Genomic DNA, 19,719 nt, shown 5'->3' with positions numbered 1-19,719 from the left:
TCAGTATTTCCACCTCTAGGTATGTCTCCAAAGGAATTGAAAGCAGGGACTCACACAGATCCTTGTACACCCATATTCGTAGCAGCCAAAACGTGGAAACAGCCCATGTGTCCATCAACAGATGAATGGATAAACAGAGTGAGGCATACACACATAATGGAATAACATTCAGCCATAAAAAGCAATAAAATCGTAATACTTGCTACAACATGGATGGACTTGGAAAGACATTATGCTAAGTGAAACAGTCCAGACATAGAAGGACAAATATTGTACGATTCTATTTATATGGGGTACCTAGCGTAGGCAAATTCACAGAGACAGGAAATTAAATACATGTTACCAGGGGCTGGGGAGGGAGGAAGGGAGAGTTCCTGTTTCACGGGCACAAGGGTTTTGTTCGTGATGCAAATGTTTTGGGTATAGACAATGGTGTTGGCTATACAACATTGTGCATGTATGGAATGCCACTGAATTATCCACTTATGATTGGTTAAATTAATAAATACTATGTGTATTTTACTCAATTAAAAAAAATCAAGAAAAAGCCCCACACTCTGAGAGTGAAGTATGGGCTGAAAGTCACACGAGTAGTAATGGTGGAGGCTGGCCTCCACCAGCCACGAGGTGGGTCTTTGTAGAGGCCAGCCGTCTGCACAATGCACTGTACCTCATCAGCTTGAAGGGACCCTCCCTGGTATCCAAACCGTGTGACCACAAAGAGTGGAAGTCTCAGTAATGAGCTCCCTTGGTGGCCTCAGCAGTTAAGTCCCTGGTCGGATGGATCCAGGATGACAGGATCTCATATTGAAACTCGTGTCATGATGAGATTTCGGTTTATAAGTTAATTCTCCTTACAGTCACAGAAGGTACAATTTAAAAATGAGTCCACCTAACTTTCAATGATCCAGAACTCGTATTTTTAAAGAGAAAGCAGGAAATTGGTCAGAAATAAGATCAAGCCCCAGCTTCCCCATCACTTTTTCAAAAAATCGCTATCTTGCTTGTTCTTCCTTGATGGCCCATCTCCAGACACACAGAGCACATCACTTAAAGGCCAGCAGCTTTTGCATGATGCCAAATATATACACGGATGGGAAGCCGGGAAGGGCAAAAAAATTAATCAGACATAGACAGCCTACTAATTAAAACAATCAGAAACACCAATTTAGAATTAGAAGCTTTGTTTCCTGCCACCTAAAAATGGTTTGGGATGCAGCTTAGGACCATCAGCCAAGGGGATTCTAAGTGTCCTCAAACTCTCTTCTCTCTCGCCCTTCGTGCTCCACCACCCACGCCCCCTCCAGTGGTATTTGATGTCGTCATGCTGAAGCAGGACCAACCACGGGACCGGGACGTCTAGTCTTCTGTTACCTGGTGGTGCCTCAGTTTCCAGGTTGTCCCTCCCAGCTCTCCACTTCATCCCACTCCATGGAAAAATCCAATTGATAAGGGACAGTCCATCTTAGCTGGTTGTCAAAAGTGTCCAAGGAAACTGCTCCATACTTCAGCGTGAGGAACTGCTTGCACAGAGGTGTTAGATGTCACGGGGATGTTTTGTTTTTGAAAAGTGTAGCTTAGTATCTCACATAGGTGACTGTTACGGAGGAGTTTTAAAAGAGGATTTCCCCTCATCTCTCAGGTTTTTCACGTATTCATTCAACAAGCATTTCACAAGTTCCTTGCCTGTGTCGGAAACTGTGTTAGGTGCTGGAGTGATAAATATTACGCCTTTAAAGAAAACTGCTCTCAGTGTAGGGGACAGACAATGGTGACACATTTTGATTGAAGCTATAATAATGACATAATGTGAACATTTATCAGGACTTTTATTATAGGAGATACTAAATGTCCTTGTCTTTTGCGTCCAAGCATCCCCCGCTAGCAGGTAACCTACAGGAGAGCAGAGACCATTGCCCCTGTCTGTGCGGTGCCTCCCTAGTGCCTAGCACCCGACCAGGCAGGTAGAGGGGAATGAATGAATGAATGAATGAATGAATGAATGAACCAAGTCCCTAACATGGTGAATATGGACGGAGCTACGGTTCCATGGGGAGTGAGGACTCTCCATGGCCTGTGCACACGTGCACGTGTTCTGTCAGCCTCCTCTGCTCTAGCAAAAGTCCCCCCTGTGCTGTGGCATCGGCGCTTTGCGTTCTATTAGATTATTTTCATTGGCATGCCTTTCCTCTCCAGTTCATGTCCCTTTGCTCCCTTTTGCAGCAACCTCAAAAGTTGTCTACACCCACTGTCTTCAAATTCTCATTTCCCCACTCTCTGTCAAGTTCACTTCGGTCAGCTCTCACTGTGGTCCTCCCACCAAACCTGCTCTTGCAAAGCCCTCCTATGCCCTCTGCGTGGCTGAGTCAGTGACTCCTAGTGTCCATTCTGTTTCCATGGTGGCAGTGTTAGACGGGGACGATCTCTCCTTCCTCCTCGACCAGGCTCTGCACGTGGTTTCCACTTTGGCTTCGTTTCTAGCTGCTTATTGGACACTCCTTGCAGTGTGCGGTCCTCTGCTGCTTCCCTCTTTGAGAGAGAGAGAGAGCGCGCAGGGGAGGGGCAGAGAGGAAGGGAGACACGGAATCCAAAGCAGGTTCCATCCAGCCTGTGAGCTGTCAGCACAGAGCCCGACATGGGGCTCGAACTCACAAACCGCAAAACCATGACCTGAGCTGAAGTCGGACACTTAACTGACTGAGCCACACAGGTGCCCACCTTCTCTGAGTTCTTGAAGATGGCCTGTCCAGAAAACCCCATTCAGCCCTGCCCTAGCCTCTCGCCTGCCGCCTTCAACTCTCTCCATCCCCTTTATCCTCCTCTTCTTTTTCCTTTTTGCACACACTTATCAACCTCTAACATGTTACTTAGTTTACTTGTCATTGTGTTTATTTTGCATGGATATCCTGTCCCTCTGCCCCCTGTGGGAGTGTGAGCCCACAAGGGCGGGGGTATTTGTTTCCTTCACTGCTGTATTCCAAGTATGGGGATCAGTGCCTGGCACGTAATGGGCTCTCAGTAAAAAGTTGTTAAGTAGTATTTATTATGAGTAGCCGTTTATTAGTGAATGTTTTCAGATATGGTGATTTTTGCATTTCTAGGTCTCAGATAACGTACACTAGGAAAACAAGGATGCCCTGAATCTATTAGAGGCATCAGAGAAGGCTTCACAGGGGACCTGTAATCTGTGCTGAGTCTAAAGGAGCAGAGGAGGAATTCATGGGATGGAGAAGGACTAAGAAGGGAAGGGCAGTCCAGGCTGAAGAAATTGTTTCATGCAGGGAAGAGTTTGAGGCATGCGGGTTAGGGCTGGCATTAGTTTGGCGTGGGCTGGAGGGCAGTGACAGGGGAGGGGCTGAAAGACTGCGTAGCCATTGGCAGGATTCAGATTGGCAGAGCCCCACCCCAGCAACACCAGTGCCCTCGTGACCCTGCCAGCCTCCAAGACCTTCCTTCCCTATGCCGCCTGGGGGGATACCTGAGACCTGGGGGGCACAGAGGAGCCTTTACATTTTTCACTGTCTGGTGTATGCACAGCCTTATGGGCCCCGAGTAACGATGTGTGTAAGAAGCTTCAGGTCCAGGAGGAGAAGGCACAGGCAAGTGGAGTTCCCACACAAAACAGCATGGTGATAACACCTTCAGAGATGGGGGGGTGGGGAGAGAGAGAGAGAGAGAGAGAGAATCCCAAGTGGACATGGGGCTTGATCCTATGACCCTGGGATCATGACCTGAGCTGAAATCAAGAGTTGGCGCTCAACCACCTGAGCCACCCAGGTGCCCCAAGAGTGTCCACTTCTAAGTGGAGAGACCAGGGATGACTTCATGGAGGCGGTGTCATTTTGTGTCATTCTTCGTCAAAAATCGGGGGGTGGGGGTGGGGAAGGAAATTCCACCAAAGGATTGTGTAGACACTCCTAGTTGACAGCCTCGAGATGAGCATCGATCAATGCAAACAATCTATTAATTGCATAAATAACAATGGTTTCTCGGCCAAAAAACCCAGCCCTAGCGGATGTTGTCAAATGTATCCATTTTGTCCTATAATCTTTTAGTAATCTTTTCATAAAGTACCATCTCAAGTAGAGACCTAATCCGTCCTCCCCCAGTAGGAGGGGAATTATCTTTCTGATGGTATAAGATAATCCTTTTAGGTGACATGAAACCAACTCTCAGCCTAAATCCCTTCTTTTTCCTCCCCCACAGGTGCCATCATTACTGTTAAGAACTGCATTTAGAAATAAGCAGGAAGACTGGAGGGGTTATTTTGAGCCTCAAATAGTATTAAGTTGGAACCTGAATCTTCTGAAATGACAGCCTGACTTCTGAGCGGCCGTGCTGAGGATCTTGCTGCTCTCCGTTGGAGGGGAGCCTCTGTTTCCTGGGTGAGGAGCCAGGGGTCCTGGCCCACTCCCCAGAGGCTGGGCCTAATAGGCGCTTGGGACAGTGAGAGGTTAGGTGGGGAAAGCAATTCAAGACAGCCTCAGGGAAGAAAGTATTGGCATTAAGGCTTCTTAGAGGTGATGGCAAGAGAGATAATCCACTTACTGGTGTTCTTGGAGGAGAAGGTGGCCCAGGTGGGTGAGGAGGACACACAGCTTACAGAGACCCCTAGTTCAAGTTCTAACTTTGCTGCTTTCCAATTGTGCGGTTTGGGGACATCACTGTATTCCCCTTTTAGAATCTGTAAAACGGGAGCAATGTTAGGAAAGCCCTTTCTTGCAATCCACACGTGGGAGAAAGCTATAGCAGCCGTAAACGAGGACACCCAGGACAGAGAGCTTAGGAGCCATCGGTCAGCGTGCTGGTGAGGCCGGGAGCTGAGGGCTCCTAAAAGCCTGGGGCCCTCTTCCTGTTACACTAAGCAAGTATCCATTTTGTGGGATAGCTTTCTCAGGACAGAACTGACACGAAGAGTTGACTCAACTGTCATTTGCATTCTCTTCCTGGTCATGTCACGCAGATGAGTGCTCCGTAGTGTAATTAGTCCATCTATCATTCTCTCTCTATGCATCCGTCTAGTCACCGGAACAAGATTCACTGAGCACGTGCTATGTGTCTGTCGGGAGTGTGAAGCACTGGGGAGTCAAACAAGAAAGGCTGCTTGTTCAGCCCTTGAGCAACTCACACACCTGTTCCGGAAGCGCACACGGTGCCATGTGATCTTACAAGAGAGGTTCGCATCCAGCTCATCATGAGAGCTATTTTCTTGTTTTCGGGAGGAGGGTACGGAGGAGTTGGGAGGGGCTACACGGGGGGAGTGAAGGGAGGGAGTGATGATAACTGAGAGCGATGGCTCTTAGTAGGTGGGCGCTGATGGGAGTGTGTGCACACGTGTGTGTTCGTGCGTATGTGTGTTTGGGGAGGCAAGGGGCAAAGGAGGGAAGGGCATCCCAGGGGAGCGGTGAGCGCAAACGTACATGGGATCTGCTGCCCTGGTCAGCGTGGCTGGATGGGGTGAGGGCTCCGGCCGTGGGTGGCAGACACACTGGGAAGTTGGCAGGTGCCAGAACGCAGAGGTATCTCATGGCCTCTAAGGGGTTAAACTTTCTCCCAGAGCTCGTTTTAAATCCTTCTAAACAGGGGAGTGACATTATCAGATTTTAGAAAGATAATTCTGGTGGCAGTGTGCGGCACAGATGGGAGGGGAGAGAATTGGAAACAGGGAACTCTGTTCTGCAGAGACTGTGATAATCCAGGCCAGGGATGATGAGGGCCTGAGTGAGGGCAGGTGCGTCGGAATGAGGATGAAGTGGATTAGAGAGAGGTTGAAAAAAGAGAGTCAGCCTGGTGACTGATTGGGAGTCGGGGGGAAGGGAGTGAGGGGGAGGGGCGGGAAAGCACCCAAGGTGTGTAATTTGGCGGCAGGGTGAACGATGGGGTCATTAATTGGGAACTAGGATGAGGAGGAGATTGGAGTGCGCGAAGAGGGGACAGCATCATGAATCCTGCTTTGGGTCTGTTGAGTCAGGAACTCAGGGAAGAGGTGTGCAGTTGGCAGTTGAAAATGGGTTTAAAGTTTAGGAGAGGAGAGACGTGTATTTTTCATGACACAGATACTTACAAGTGTCTTTTATGTGTCAGGTGGCCTTCCAGTGTCTGGGGATACAGCAGTGATTGTGACAGGCAAGATCTCTACTTTCATGGAGCGTTCATTCCCAAGGAGGGAAAACAAATAAGAAACTAGTGGGCAGACGCAAAATAAGACAGGGTAACGTAACAAAGAATGCCTGGAGGGGGGGGTACATCAGATGGGGTTCAGGGCAGGCATTTCTTAAGAGGTTAGTATTTGAACCAAGATCTGGATAATGAAGAAGGGCCAGCTGTGTGAAGACCTTGGAGGAAAAGCAGTCCAGGCAGAGGGAACAGCACATGCAAAGGCTTTGAGGTGAGAGCAAACATGGCATGTTCAAGGAAGAGAAAGAAGTCCACGGTGTTTGGAATGTAGTGGGTGAGGGAATGGAAGGTAAGGCACGAGTTTGGAGAAGTGGTCGGGGGTCAGATCGCACCATAGAATGAATGTGTCGGTCAGATGAGACTAATCTGCATGGTAACAGATCACCCTCAAATCTCAATAGTATATAATAGAGAAGTTGACTTATCACTCACACTGTATGTCCATTGTGGATTGGCTGCAAATTTTCTTCACTTGAGGACCCAGGTAGATATGATAGCTCCTACCTGGGACACCGCCAGTTTCCTAGCAGAGGGAAAAGAGAAGGTGGAGGTGTGATGGCCTTCCAGCTTCTGCATGGAAGTGGATGTGCCACTTCTATTGGCCCAAGAAAGTTACATGGTTAAAAGTGATGTCGCCGGGGGTTGGGGATACATAATCCTTCCACAAGAGGAACAGCAGGAGTTGAGATCAACAATGCAGCCTACCATGTAGGCTATGGTAAGGAGATTAGATTTTATTCCAAGGACTCTAGAAAGCCACTAGGTTTGTTTGTTTGTTTGTTTTTTTAAACAGAGGGTATTGTAGGTTGCCAAGGTAGGCTAAAAAGTAGATCAAGGATGAAAATAGGAGATATGAGAAGCAAGGCAATCTGGGAAAGTGCGTGTCAGCTACGAGCACATGGCAAGGGAGCTCCTTTAGGGTAGAGCCCTGAAAAGACTATCAGGACAGGACCCTATGACTTGGCCTTGTAGGCTCTCCATGCATATTAGGCACTCGTGGATGGTCTTTGGACAAGGCACCCCGGAATAGCCGTATTCTGCCCGCGATCACAGCGTTCCTCTCTAGGAGTCTCCTAGAGAAAGATGTAGATGAAGAAAACAGTAAAAGGAAAATAGCACCTAAATGCTAGTGAGAGTGGACCCTGAACCATAATAGAGAGGGCTTTATAAATTAGGCTGGAGGAAACCTACAATGATGGCTTTTGTTCTCTCCTCCTCCCCACGCCACATGCCACAGGAAAAGATTCAATCCCTGGTCATGAATCTTTTTTCTATATGGAAAGGAGAGAGAAGAAGAGGGCAGGATGGGTGGGATGCTCCAGGACGGTGGGCCCCCGGGGCGTGATGCCACTTCTGCCACTGGGGAGAAAAGAGAAAGAAAACACAAGATGAAAAAGAGCTCCCAGTACAGTGTAGACCAGGAGCGGAGCCCCAGCCCACCTGTAGGGCGGAGCAGCTCCGTCCACAGGTAGTCCAGTCCAAACTACCAAAGTGGTGAGTTTGGATCAACCTTCCTCTTCTGCGGGGCGGGCTGAGGAGGGAGTGAATGGGGAGCTTCCCTTCCCTCACATGCTGTCTCTTGCCTGCTCCCTAATCCCTCCACTCCAGGAGGGAGAATGGAGAAAGCCAGTCTGAACAAGAGAACTTTGAGTTTTCAAGTTCTCCTGCCAAAGCTCCCCCTGCTGGTGGCTCCATTGCAGTTACTCAGCACATGTTTGAAACATGCCAGGAGGTCGCAGAAGTGGCGGGTGGGGGTGGGGGTGGCGGGAGACACATGGCCAAAATATCCAGGACAATTGACTTTGCTGCCTGGGGGTTTTCTTTGAACATCAAATCTTGGCTTCTGTTTTTATAAGAGAATGTCACAGCTCTTCAACTAAAATTATAAACGTCTCATGGGTAGAGCCCATAATTTATACTTCTTTGGACCTCCACCCTTCCCGGCAAGTCCAGCACAGGCCATTCAGAAGCAAGTTAAATACTTGTATGAATAAACGAGGGAGTGACTGAATGATTTCCCAGAAGGCTTACCCAGAAACAACACTTGTGATCCGTCTCTCCCACTGGCCACGGTGTCGGTGATGAACTTCGTGCCCATATGAGAATGCAGATGGAGAGAAGGAAATTTATTATGCTGCCAGAGAGGGAAAGCAACAATCTAGGCCTCCTGATTCTCTTCCTGCTGGCTGGGCCCTGTGGCCAACGGTTAGAGAATGACAACGTGTCTCTGCTTCTTCTAGGGCTCAAGGGACCACGACAGGCTCAGGCCATTACCCATGGAACTGGCCAGGGAGAGCCTACCTGTCAAATTGGCTGGAACGTGGCAAGATAAACTCCTGGTGAGTCCTTCTGTGACACCCTAGGGCTTTGGTGACAGAGTTAATTAATCAAGACACCAATGTCAAAATTAAAGTGAGGAGGAAAAGTCAATTAGTGATTGAATAGCTATGAGGAGACAGATTTTAATGAGGTTCCCTCTAATTTGAGCTGTTCCTTAACCCCTCCTCATTAGGCGTGGTCATGCTTCCTTTTTCTGAGTACTTTGGGGGTCAGGAAGAGGGAGGGATGAGGGGTGTCTCTCTAATTTACACTCCGGGGTGCATGGGGAGAGAGTTCTGTGCTGTCTGCAATATGCCAGGGCCCTATACAGACGTCTATCACCACCCTGAATTCTTTTCAGCAGGATGTTCATTTTGATTTGCAGTTTACCCCTTCAGCTCCCCTTCATCAGGCTTGGCCAGACTCCTGAGAGGAGATCTGAGCCGAGAGCGGGAGACACGGGTAGGCCAGGAAGGCTGGAGCTGGGCTCTCCAGGGAGACATCTGCCACCAGTCCACCCTCCACAGCCTCCTTCAACTCTATTTGCTTCTACAGGGAGACGGGGAGATTATGATGTTGCACAGGCGTTCCAAACCCTTGTCATGGTTAATAAAGGTCTGGCAGGAACCAGAGCTAGGATGGCTTTGCAGGCTCTGGTGTTGGGGACTCGGGGAGGGAAAGTAGGTGTAGCTATTTTTCCGGCTGCCTAGGTGACACTAACGAGCCTGGGGACCAACAGAGAGACCAGACTGAGGGTCTCTGCTTCCTGCACTTACTCAACAGGTTTACTGATCTGGGGCATGTGGACAGTGTGACAGGTAGTGCAAGGTCAAGGGACAGGAAATGGAGCATGAATAGGTAGATGAAATGCTGTGGGGGAAGCTTCTGGCCTGGGGCACCACTGCATTTCCCTGATCTTGACTTGGGCCAGGACTGGGCCCAGAAAATAATACATGTTTACTGTAGGGGCAGCAGACAAAGAAAAAGAAGTTTGACCTTGTCTCACTACCCAGAGACTAACCACTGCTAGTCTTTTCAGATGTTTTCCGAGTAAATGTATTTAATGTTTTACATTAATTGGCATAATGTTTAGCTGTATTTCATGATTCCGTCTGGCAGGGATAAATATTTAGGTCATTGGAAAGGCCTATCCCATTTGTTCTTTTCACAAATCAAAATCCAGTCACATTTGCTTTCTAGAAATCAAAAACTGTCAGGTAAGACTGAGGTCCTTTTATATACAGGAAAAATTATGAAAATGTAATCATGGGTTTGTTGTGCAATAAAAAAAAAATTAAACAAAGAAAATGGTGGAAAGATGTAAATGATAAGAGAATAACTGGAGAAAACTTGTTTTTAGAAAAATGCAATGTTGCAAAAATATCAAGAAAGAAATGAAAGCTAAAAAATTGAAAACATATTTTTTTTTTGAGGGAGAGAGAGGGGACAAGGGAGGGGTAGAGGGAGAGAGAGAGAATTTTAAGCAGGCTCCACGCCTAGTTCGGAGCCCAACATGGGGTTCGATCTCATGACCGTGAGATCATGAAAAGCTGAAATCAAGAGTTGGATGTTAAACCAACTGAGCCACCCAGGCACCCCATGCAAACATTTTAGTTTTTTACTCAAGACAATTTTTTTAATGTTTATTTTTGAGTGAGAGAGAGACAGAGAGCATGTGTGCAGGAGGAGCAGAGAGAGAGAGGGAGACAGAGAATCCAAAACAGGCTCCACAGTGTCAGTGCAGAGTATGATGTGGGTCTTGAATCCACAAACCATGAGATCATGACCTGAGCCAAAGTCAGATGCTCAACCAACTGAGCCACCCAAGTAGCTCATCCATGCAAACATTTTAAAGGAAAGAAAAATACCAGGATGCAGATAACCAAGCTGAAAAGAGAAAATACTTCTACAGGCCCAACATAAGAATGACTTATCATTATAGTTTTTTTCTTTCTAGTGCTTGTCTCATATGTGTTTTTTCAAGGATGTGAAGGCTTATAGCATAAACATGTCTTTAGCCTGTTATGTAGTCATAATAATATAATTTTAATGGCTAAAATACATTCTATTAAGTATATTTATTGCACATTGTTTAATTATTATCCAGCTTTGGATTTTGAAGCACTTCAGATTACCCTATTACAAAAATACAATGGTTAACATTTTTGTGCATGTTACTTTTTGTTATTTTGAATTTTCTTAAGAGTATTTGCCTAAATGAAATTGTTGAGTTAAGACGTTTGGACCTTTGGGGCACCTGGGTGGCTCAGTTGGTTAAGCATCTGACTTCGGCTCAGGTCATGATCTCACAGTTCGTGAGTTCGAGTCCCACGTTGGGCTTTGTGCTGACAGCTCAGAGCCTGGAGCCTGCTTCGGATTCTGTGTCTCCCTCTCCTTCACCCCTCCCCCACTCGCACTCTGTCTCTCTCTCTCTCAAAAATAAACATTAAAAAAAAGTTTAAAACATTTGGACTTTTAATAGTTCTTGATTAATATTCCAAAATTTGCTGTCGAAAATGATCGTCCAATTTACAGGAGTATTGCTTCCATTGCTCCCTCAGCAGCCTAAGATACTATTAAAAAATTTTTTTTATTGAGGTGTAAGTTGTATGAAATGTCCATATTTTAATAGATCAGTTTGATGAGTTTTGACAATTATAGACACTTTTAAAACCACCTCTGCCCAGTTATAGAATGTTTTCATTACTCAAGAAAATTCTCTTGCCTATTTTGGACTTCATAAAAACAAAAATGATAACAAAGAATTATATATGCTCTAAACTCTATTAATCTGCTGTTACAATTTTTTATATTAAACAGAATTAGTGGTCTTTCAAAGAATTAATTACATGCCCATTTGGTTCTTTTTTTATAGTGTTTCTCTCTCTCCAAATTCCCCATTTGTTTGTATGTACTTACTCTGTTTGTTTCACTGTCACTGTCTAGACAATTCTAACATCTGAGCCATCTCCGGGTCTCATTCTATTTACTCTTCCTCCCTTGACCCTATCACGTTTGCTTGTGTCTTATGGTCTCTTAATTCCTTATTTATGTTGGGCACTGTGTGTAAGAAATCACTAGAAACTGAAGTAAAGAATATTTACCCACAGGAAAGGTTGTGTGCCTTCCATTAGACTGCTAATGTGAGAGAAGGAGACAAATGAAGGCTCTGTCTGAGCAGGGTATGGATTGGTTGCAGCTTTAGTTTGATCTAGTTCACCACTGGCTTCCGATGTTTTGAGGATGGTACCAAGGCTCTCTTCGTTAGGGCTTGGGCTCTGAGCACCAGTGAGACTCAAGAGATCTTTCTATGCTGCCCAGTTCTGTTGGAGCTCTCTGAACCATGGAAAGCTTTCTGTCTTTCCACTTTGCAGCCAGCTGTGGGCTTGAGTTTTAGGGCCTTCCCCCAGATTTCTGCAACTTGAGAGACCTCTCTTCATCCTCTGCCCTGCCTGCTCCATGTCTTGGGAAGGCCACCGTGCTGCACTTGGTGGAGACCCTGGCTCCCTTGAAGGGATTTCTCAGCCTTCTGTCTTACCCCCAGTCTACAGCAGGTCGTGTAGTTGGGGAAGATCCTGCATGCCTCAAAGGGAATTCTCTCGGTTCTATCTTGCCCTTTGCCTTTGGTCTATTACCTGTGTACTTGATGAAGACGTCTGTGAAAGCTTTGGCATGCAGGTGGGCATACACTTGCTCTATGACCGGGCCTGTTGGAATGCTGATCTGTCACACGAGCTCACACGTGCCCGTTAAATGTCGTTACAAGTTGGGCTGATACTTCTTTACCCGAGTTTACGACCGATTCCTCTCCTACCTGTCACTTCATAGATAGAAGCAGCCATGCGTCTCTTCTATCTTAGGAAGAGCTTGTCATTTCTGGAATCTGGTTTATTTAGTTTTTTGTTTTTTGTTTTTTGTTTTTTTGCATCCTGAGCACTCTGATGATTTTTACAACCACGACTATGAGGCTTGCTTGGCTGGTTCTCAGTGCTAGGGCAGGTTCAACAGTCACTTCAGGCTTTCCACGTCCTAACCAGAAACAGAAGCCCCAGAGGGATTATTTTTCAGTTCGAGATAATTTAAGAGAGGGAAATGGGGACTCAGTGCTTTAATTTATATTTTTTATTCTCTGGCAACTGAACATCTCAAATCCTTGTTTGCTTGTTATATCACTTCTTCTGTGAGTGTCTTTTGCCCTTTTAGTGTCTTAATTTGTTTCTGACCCATATACAGAGGTCTTAAATACTAAATATAGTGCCTCTTTGTTACATTTGTTGCAGTATTTTTTGTCTGCCATTTGCTTTTATGGGTTACGTTCTATTTCGTAGTCAAATTTATAGATCTTCCTCTTTTTTCTTTTTTATTCCTTGTATTGCTTGTGAGCCTATAAAGTTATCTTTCCTATAGACATTTGGAAAATATTCAATTCTATTTTTCTGAGATTTTGATGTTTAAAAAAACCCACATTTGACTCTTCCACTCAACTGGAATTTATTTTAGTGCATAATATAAAGCGAGATTCTGAAATTAACTGTTTCTCCAAACTGCTAGTTAATTGTCCCGACACCATTTATTGGGTAATCCTTTCTTTCCATCATTGAGCTGTAATGAATCTTACATCTTTGTACATAATCGGGTCCATTTCAGTGCCATCTGTTCTATTACAGTGATCTCTCAGTCTGGTCTTGGGCAAATCCAGATGAGTTTTTGAATCTGCCAAGCTAAGGAGCTAACTGTGGTCTTGCTATAGCTTCCTGGGGGGCTGGGAGAGCCAATTCTCTCTGAAAGCGTCTGATGACAATTATATAACTTGTATTTATTTACTTATTTCATTGCTTAATTATTAAATTCCCGAGAATTAAAGCTCTTTAAAGGCTGTGATTATCTTTGACAAGGTTAAATACTACCTGAGCCCTGTTTTCCTGGAAAACAGCAGTGGTCAAGAAGTCCCCCGCTCCTTTGTGTTCCTGGAAATGCTGATTGCAAAGCAGCAGACTGCCCAGTGTGAGCTGTCTAAGACTCAGGGGTAAACTCCTATTAACTTAAGACAAGGCCAAACACAGACCCTCCAAATTCCCATTCTTTGTCTCATAAATGTTTAGTTCCACTCTTTGTTTCTGATGAATGTGGACAAGATACCCATTCAGTTGCCTTGGCCAAACTTTAGTTAGGCTTTTTCTCCACCCCACCCTCCACAACCTTGAACCTTGAATTTTGACCCATGCTCAGGCTGAGCCATTAATGGAATATGGAGTCTCTCCTTCACAACCCCTCCTGAAAATAGGCTGACCACAAATTAAAACAGTCCCTCCTCAACTATCTGATCACACTCCTTGCACATTCTGTCCCCCACCCCCAATTCTGGTTTACTCCTCTCTCTAGAAATTCTGCCTGAGGGGCACCTGGGTGGCTCAAACAGTTGGGTGTCTGACTTTAGCTCAGGTCATGATCTCGGTGGTTCGTGGGTTTGAGCTCCACGTCGGGCTTTGTGCTGACTGCATGGAACCTGCTTCGGGTTCTCTCTGTCTCTTTCTGCCCCTTTCCTGCTCATGCTCTCTCTCTCTCTCTCTCAAAAATGAATGGATGTTAAAAAATTTTTAAATAAAAACAACAACAACACAAAATAAAAATTCTGCTTGAATTCAGGTGGGAGCACTCTTTCTAGTGCTGTCGTCTCCCTCCCCCTATGGCAATAGTCTATTTCATCTCACGGTATTATTTCCAACTTGAGAAGTCATGTCTATCCATTCACCACTGTATCCCAGTCTCCAAACAATTCCAGTAACAGAGTAGCTTCTTAATAATGGTTCAAGTTGTTTTTTATTATAAGAATAATACATAATCCTTGAAAGAAAAAAATCAAATGTTTCAGAATGACGTAAAATAAAGTATAAAATCCCCCTTCCCCTCAAGTGCTAGCCTTTGCCACCATTTATATTTCTTTCATATCTTTCAAGACATTTCCTGTTTTTTCTATTTTTTTTAAGTTTATTTATTTTGTGCAAGAGAGAGAGCACGTGTGCACGGGAGGGGCCGAGAGAGGGAGAGAAAGAGAGAGAGAGAATCCCAAGGAGGCTGTGCACTGTTAGCACGGAGCCCCACGCAGGGCTTGAACTCGTGAACTGTGAGATCATGACCTGAGCAGAAATCGGGAGTCGGACACTCAATTGACTGACCCACCCAGGTGTTCAACACCAAAGATGAATGAAAACAATTTTTAAAAATTCTGGTTATCATTGGACTTTGCCTATATTATAGATGAATAATTGAATCTAGATACTGGTACAGTTTACATTTCTTTGTGTGAGATTGAACATCTTTTCACATGGTTATAGGCCTTTTTAAAAAATTTTTATTAAAAAAATTTTTTTAAACTTTTTTTTGTTTGTTTGTTTGTTTGAGAGACAAAGAGAGACAGAGCATGAGCTGGGGAGGGGCAGAGAGAGAGGGAGACACAGAATCCGAAGCAGGCCCTGGGCTCTGAGCTGTCAGTACAGAACCAGACGCGGGGCTCAAACCCACGAACAGTGAGATCATGACCTGAGCCGAAGTTGGATGCTCACCCGACTGAATCACCCAGGTGCCCCTGGCCTTTTTTTTTTTTTTAAACTGGGTTGTTCTTTCCTTATTGATTTTAATAATTTCTTTTTTTATGTTATTTTTTTAAAATTTACATCCAAATTAGCATATAGTGCAACAGTGATTTCAGGAGTACATTCCTTAATGCCCCTTCCCCATTTAGCCCATCCCCCCTCCCACAACCCCTCCAGTAACCCTGTTTGTTCTCCATATTTAAGAGTCTCTTATGTTTTGTCCCCCTCCCTGTTTTTATATTATTTTCGTTTCCCTTCCCTTATGTTCATCTGTTTTGTATCTTAAAAGTCCCCATATGAGTGAAGTCATATGATACTTGTCTTTCTCTGACTAATTTTGCTTAGCATAATACTCTCTAGTTCCATCCACGTAGTTGCAAATGGCAAGATTTCACTCTTTTTGACTACCGAGTAATACTCCATTGTGTGTGTATGTGTGTGTGTGTGTGTGTGTGTGTGTGTGTGTGTGTATCACATCTTCTTTATCCATTCATCTATCGATGGACATTTGGGCTCTTTGCATACTTTGGCTATTGTCGATAGTGCTGCTGTAAACATTGTGGTGCATGTGCCCCTTCAAAACAGTATACCTGTATCCCTTGAATAAATACCCAATAGTCCAATTGCTGGGTCATAGGGTAGTTCTATTTTTAATTTTTTGAGGAACCTCCATACTGTTTTCCAGAGTGGCTGCACCAGCTTGCATTCCCACCAACAGTGCAAAAGAGATCCTCTTTCTCCTTGCCAACATCTGTTGTTGCCTGAGTTGTTCATGTTAGCCATTCTGACAGGTGTAAGGTGGTATCTCATTGTGGTTTTGATTTGTATTTCCCTGATGATAAGTGATGTTGAGCATTTTTTCATGTGTCGGTTGGCCACCTGGATGTCTTCTTTGGAAAAGTGTCTATTCGTGTCTTCTGCCCATTTCTTCACTGGATTATTTGTTTTTTGGGTGTTGAGTTTGATAAGTTCTTTACAGATTTTGGATACTAACCCTTTATCTGATATATCATTTACAAATGTCTTCTCCCATTCCGTCGGTTGCCTTTTAGTTTTGCTGATTGTTTCCTTTGCTGTGTAGAAAGAAGCTTTTTATTTTGATGAGGTCCCAATAGTTCATTTTTGCTTTTGTTTCCCTTGCCTCCGGAGACGTGTTGAGTAAGAAGTTGCTGCGGCCAAGGTCAAAGAGGTTTTTGCCTGCTTTCTCCTCAAGGATTTTGATGGCTTCCTGTCTTACATTTAGGTCTTTCATCCATTTTGAGTTTATTTTTGTGTATGGCGTAAGAAAGTGGTCCAGGTTCATTCTTCTGCATGTCGCTGTCCAGTTTTCCCAGCACCATTTGCTGAAGAGACTGTCTTTATGCCATTGGATATTCTTTCCTGCTTTGTCAAAGATTAGTTGGCCGTATGTTTGTGGGTCCATTTCTGGGTTCTCTATTCCGTTCCATTGATCTGAGTGTCTGTTTTTGTGCCATCCTTATTGATTTTAAAGAATTATTTTTATATCAGATAAATTAGCTTTCCTGTCATATATGCTGCAAATAATTTACCCTTTTGTCTTTGACATTGTAAATGTTATTATCGCCATAGAATATGTTCATATTTTTATATAGTCAAAACTGTTCATCTTTTCTTCTATAGCTTCTATGTTACTTTCAGTTCTATGTACAGGCATATCATAGTTTACTTAATGCCAATATTTATTATTTTTTTATTAAAAAATTTTTTTTAACATTTATTTATTTTTGAGAGAGAGAGACAGAGTGTGAGCCGAGAAGGGGCAGGGAGAGAGAGGGAGACACAGAATCTGAGGCAGGCTCCAGGCTCCAGCCCAGAGCCTGATGCGGGGCTTGCACCCACGAACCGTGAGATCATTCCTGAGCCGAAACCCGGCGCTTAACTGACTGAGCCACCCAGGCACCCCAAAGCCAACATTTATGAAGATTTAAGTTGCTTTTCATTTTTAAATTATTTTAAACAATATTTGCAGATACAAATTTATACTCATTGTTGACTATTTCCTGTTAGTTCCTAAACATTGATTAAGTCCTGCCAGATCAATGCCACTGATTTTCACCCCCTTCTGGATCCATTGATCTATCCTCTCAGTAAGAATGCCTCTTTTTGCTCAGAAAAGTTAGATGCTGGGGAGGAGAAGGAATGAGGAGCAGAAAGATGGGGAGGGGGGTGGCAGGCAGGAGAGACGAGCATTTTAAGAATATGTAAGGGACGACATCACAGGCGCACATCCCAGTTAGCATCGTTATCTCTTAGTTTCTGCTCCTGACAGTTTGCTGGAGGGGTTGATCTGCCATTCTTGTAGTTTTGGGGTGAGAACGAGGACTAATTAGAACCTTGCCTTGTAGTTGGGTTTGTACACAGTGATGGTGACTTTTGTATCAGCAGGCAAGGAGGGACCCTTTTCTCTACAGTTATCTGCAACATGGGATCTCATGGTCAGGATAGTTTACATATCTCCTCTATGATTTCCTATAACGTTTAAAACTAGATTGGAGCAAGGGGCAAATCCTGTCTATTTGTGGATAATGAATATGGAATAAGTTGGATTTCTCTCTCTTAAATATAAATGAAAGGAGAATTCACAAATCCCAACCGTTTCTGCTAATTCCACCAAAGGTAAATTGCACACTGCCTCGCATACTCCTCGAAAAGCATGAAGCTAGGATTTCTCTATTTTCTTTCTTTTTTTAACTTTATTCATTTTTTTGAGAGACAGAGAGAGACAGCACGAGAAAGGGAGGGGACCGAGAGAGAGGGAGACACAGAATCCCAAGCAGGCTCCAGGCTCTGAGCAGTCAGCACAAAGCCAGATGCGGGGCTCGAACCCACCCACTGTGAGATCGTGACCTGAGACCTTAACCGACCCAGCCACCCAGGTGCTGCCAGAATTTCTGTATTTTCAGAACTGAAACTGGTTTAGGCACTTGAGTGAAAATGGCAAGGTGGCCGATTTGTCTGATGGTTTCTTTTTATGGACTCCAGAGGGTTATATAATCTCATACCTAGAAATTTGGTTTAACTGATCAATCTTCTACATTAATGTTAAGGTTCACACTTCTGTTTATGCCTCTGCCATCTCCCCCACGGGACCGTAAGCTTCTTGAGAGCAGGCTTGCCTTGTGAGTGAGCATGCGCATGGTGCGCTGCCCAGACAGGTGCCCAGGATTTTCAGATCGCTAGGGGGAGCCACACGAGGTTTCTTCTGGAATTTTTACAGGCGCCAGTTCCTCAAAGCCGGGAGTTCTGATCTGGATTGTCATGGCAGCGTCCTCTCCCCCAAATAAGAACGTACATTTTGCAGGAACTGTCTGCAGGGTGATGCAGCAGAGGCCGTGGACTGTGTGTATAAAACCATTTGCTGTCTGCGCAAAACCTGGGCCTGGTGGCTCCTCTGCACAGTTCCCGTGTGCCTTTGGGCCAGAATCCCTTGAACAGCTTATCAGGCATTTTTTCTTGATTCCCCTGAAGTTCCTGGGAGGTTCTGAGTCCCATGCAGGAGGAGTAGGTGGTTTTTCTTTCTCAACAGACACATGCCAGTCTTGCTTTTTGGAGCTTGTGTGAGGTGTGAATGGACTCTTGCCAAGAGAGCAGGGCAGGAGATTGACGGGGACTAGGACTGGGGAGAAGGAGGTATTGATGACGAAACGGGGTTCTTGGATCAGCCCGGAAGCGGAAGTACTCCCTGTCAGGCACAGACTGTGGGGCGACCCCCGGTGGAAGGGGACACGATCTTGCCAAACATAGGATGGGTGAGTGCCAGGTTCTCTGCCCATCCTGACCTCTTTACTGTGCTCTGTGCCCTCGTGGCTGGTGGTCAGAAATCCTCGCCGAAGAATTGGCTTTTAAAAATCTCTGATGCTCCTGAGCCATGAGGTGTCGTCTGGGGTGGAGGGTTGGCAGACTGGGGTTCAGGACTTCTCCCGTCTGGTCTCTGTTCTCACAGTTGCTCCAGACTTCCCTCATGATGCAGCCGAGCCCCTGGGCAAGGCTGGCCTGAGTTTCCCTGAGATGAGCAGGTGGGAAGGTGGAGATCCATGGTGAATCAACGTTTGGTGAAGGGTCAGATGGCAGATTAAAGATAAGCCCTGGGGGGGGGGGGTAGGAATCCAGAAAGCACAAAATTAGAGTTGGCACATGAAAGAGATTAAATGGAAAAAGAAATATTGCCGGCAGCTTTGGATTTACCCAGCCAGAGTTTCTCCGGTGGGCAAGAAAGGCTTAAGTAATCCAAATTAATTTCTAGTTAAAGGCAGAGCTCAAAGAGCAATCAAACAGGTGACCACAGCTGGCACCAAATTTCACAGGGAGATAAACTACAAATGCTAAAAAGCAGCCGTGTGTGCTGAGACTCAGACTGCAAACGGCCGACCCTAGGCACAAGGCAGAGGCTAGAATGTTCCAGCCGTTCATTCTGTCCTTTGTGCTAGGCACTGGGCTTCCAGTGTGTGTCTGAAACATGGGCACTGCCTTAGAGTGGCTCCCGGTCTAAGGAGGGAGATGCCTAAAGAGAGCGTTGCAGGACCAGCGTTACAGCAGAAGTAATTCTATGACGGTATCCAAAGAGGGTAAAAGAAGGAAGCAGGGAAAGTGAAGAGGGAGTGGGGAATGA

At 45.2% G+C, this 19,719-nt stretch overlaps 1 long non-coding RNA gene across 1 annotated transcript in view; it reads left to right on the top strand.

Annotated features, from left to right (window-relative positions):
- Nucleotides 1–19,145, top strand: part of LOC113604240 (uncharacterized) — a 144,994-nt gene extending 125,849 nt beyond the window's left edge. The window contains exons 3-6 of the long non-coding RNA XR_003426122.2: nucleotides 4,207–4,385; nucleotides 5,023–5,176; nucleotides 8,418–8,516; nucleotides 17,827–19,145. This is a non-coding gene — a long non-coding RNA (uncharacterized LOC113604240). The remainder of the gene's footprint in view (nucleotides 1–4,206; nucleotides 4,386–5,022; nucleotides 5,177–8,417; nucleotides 8,517–17,826) is intronic.
- Nucleotides 19,146–19,719: the final 574 nt, after the last annotated feature.

This window comes from Acinonyx jubatus, chromosome A2 (genome assembly GCF_027475565.1).
Source record: "Acinonyx jubatus isolate Ajub_Pintada_27869175 chromosome A2, VMU_Ajub_asm_v1.0, whole genome shotgun sequence".
NCBI classification, from domain to species: domain Eukaryota; kingdom Metazoa; phylum Chordata; class Mammalia; order Carnivora; family Felidae; genus Acinonyx; species Acinonyx jubatus.
The sequence above is the reverse complement of the archived record's forward strand: the minus strand, read 5'-3'. Positions and strand labels throughout refer to the sequence as shown.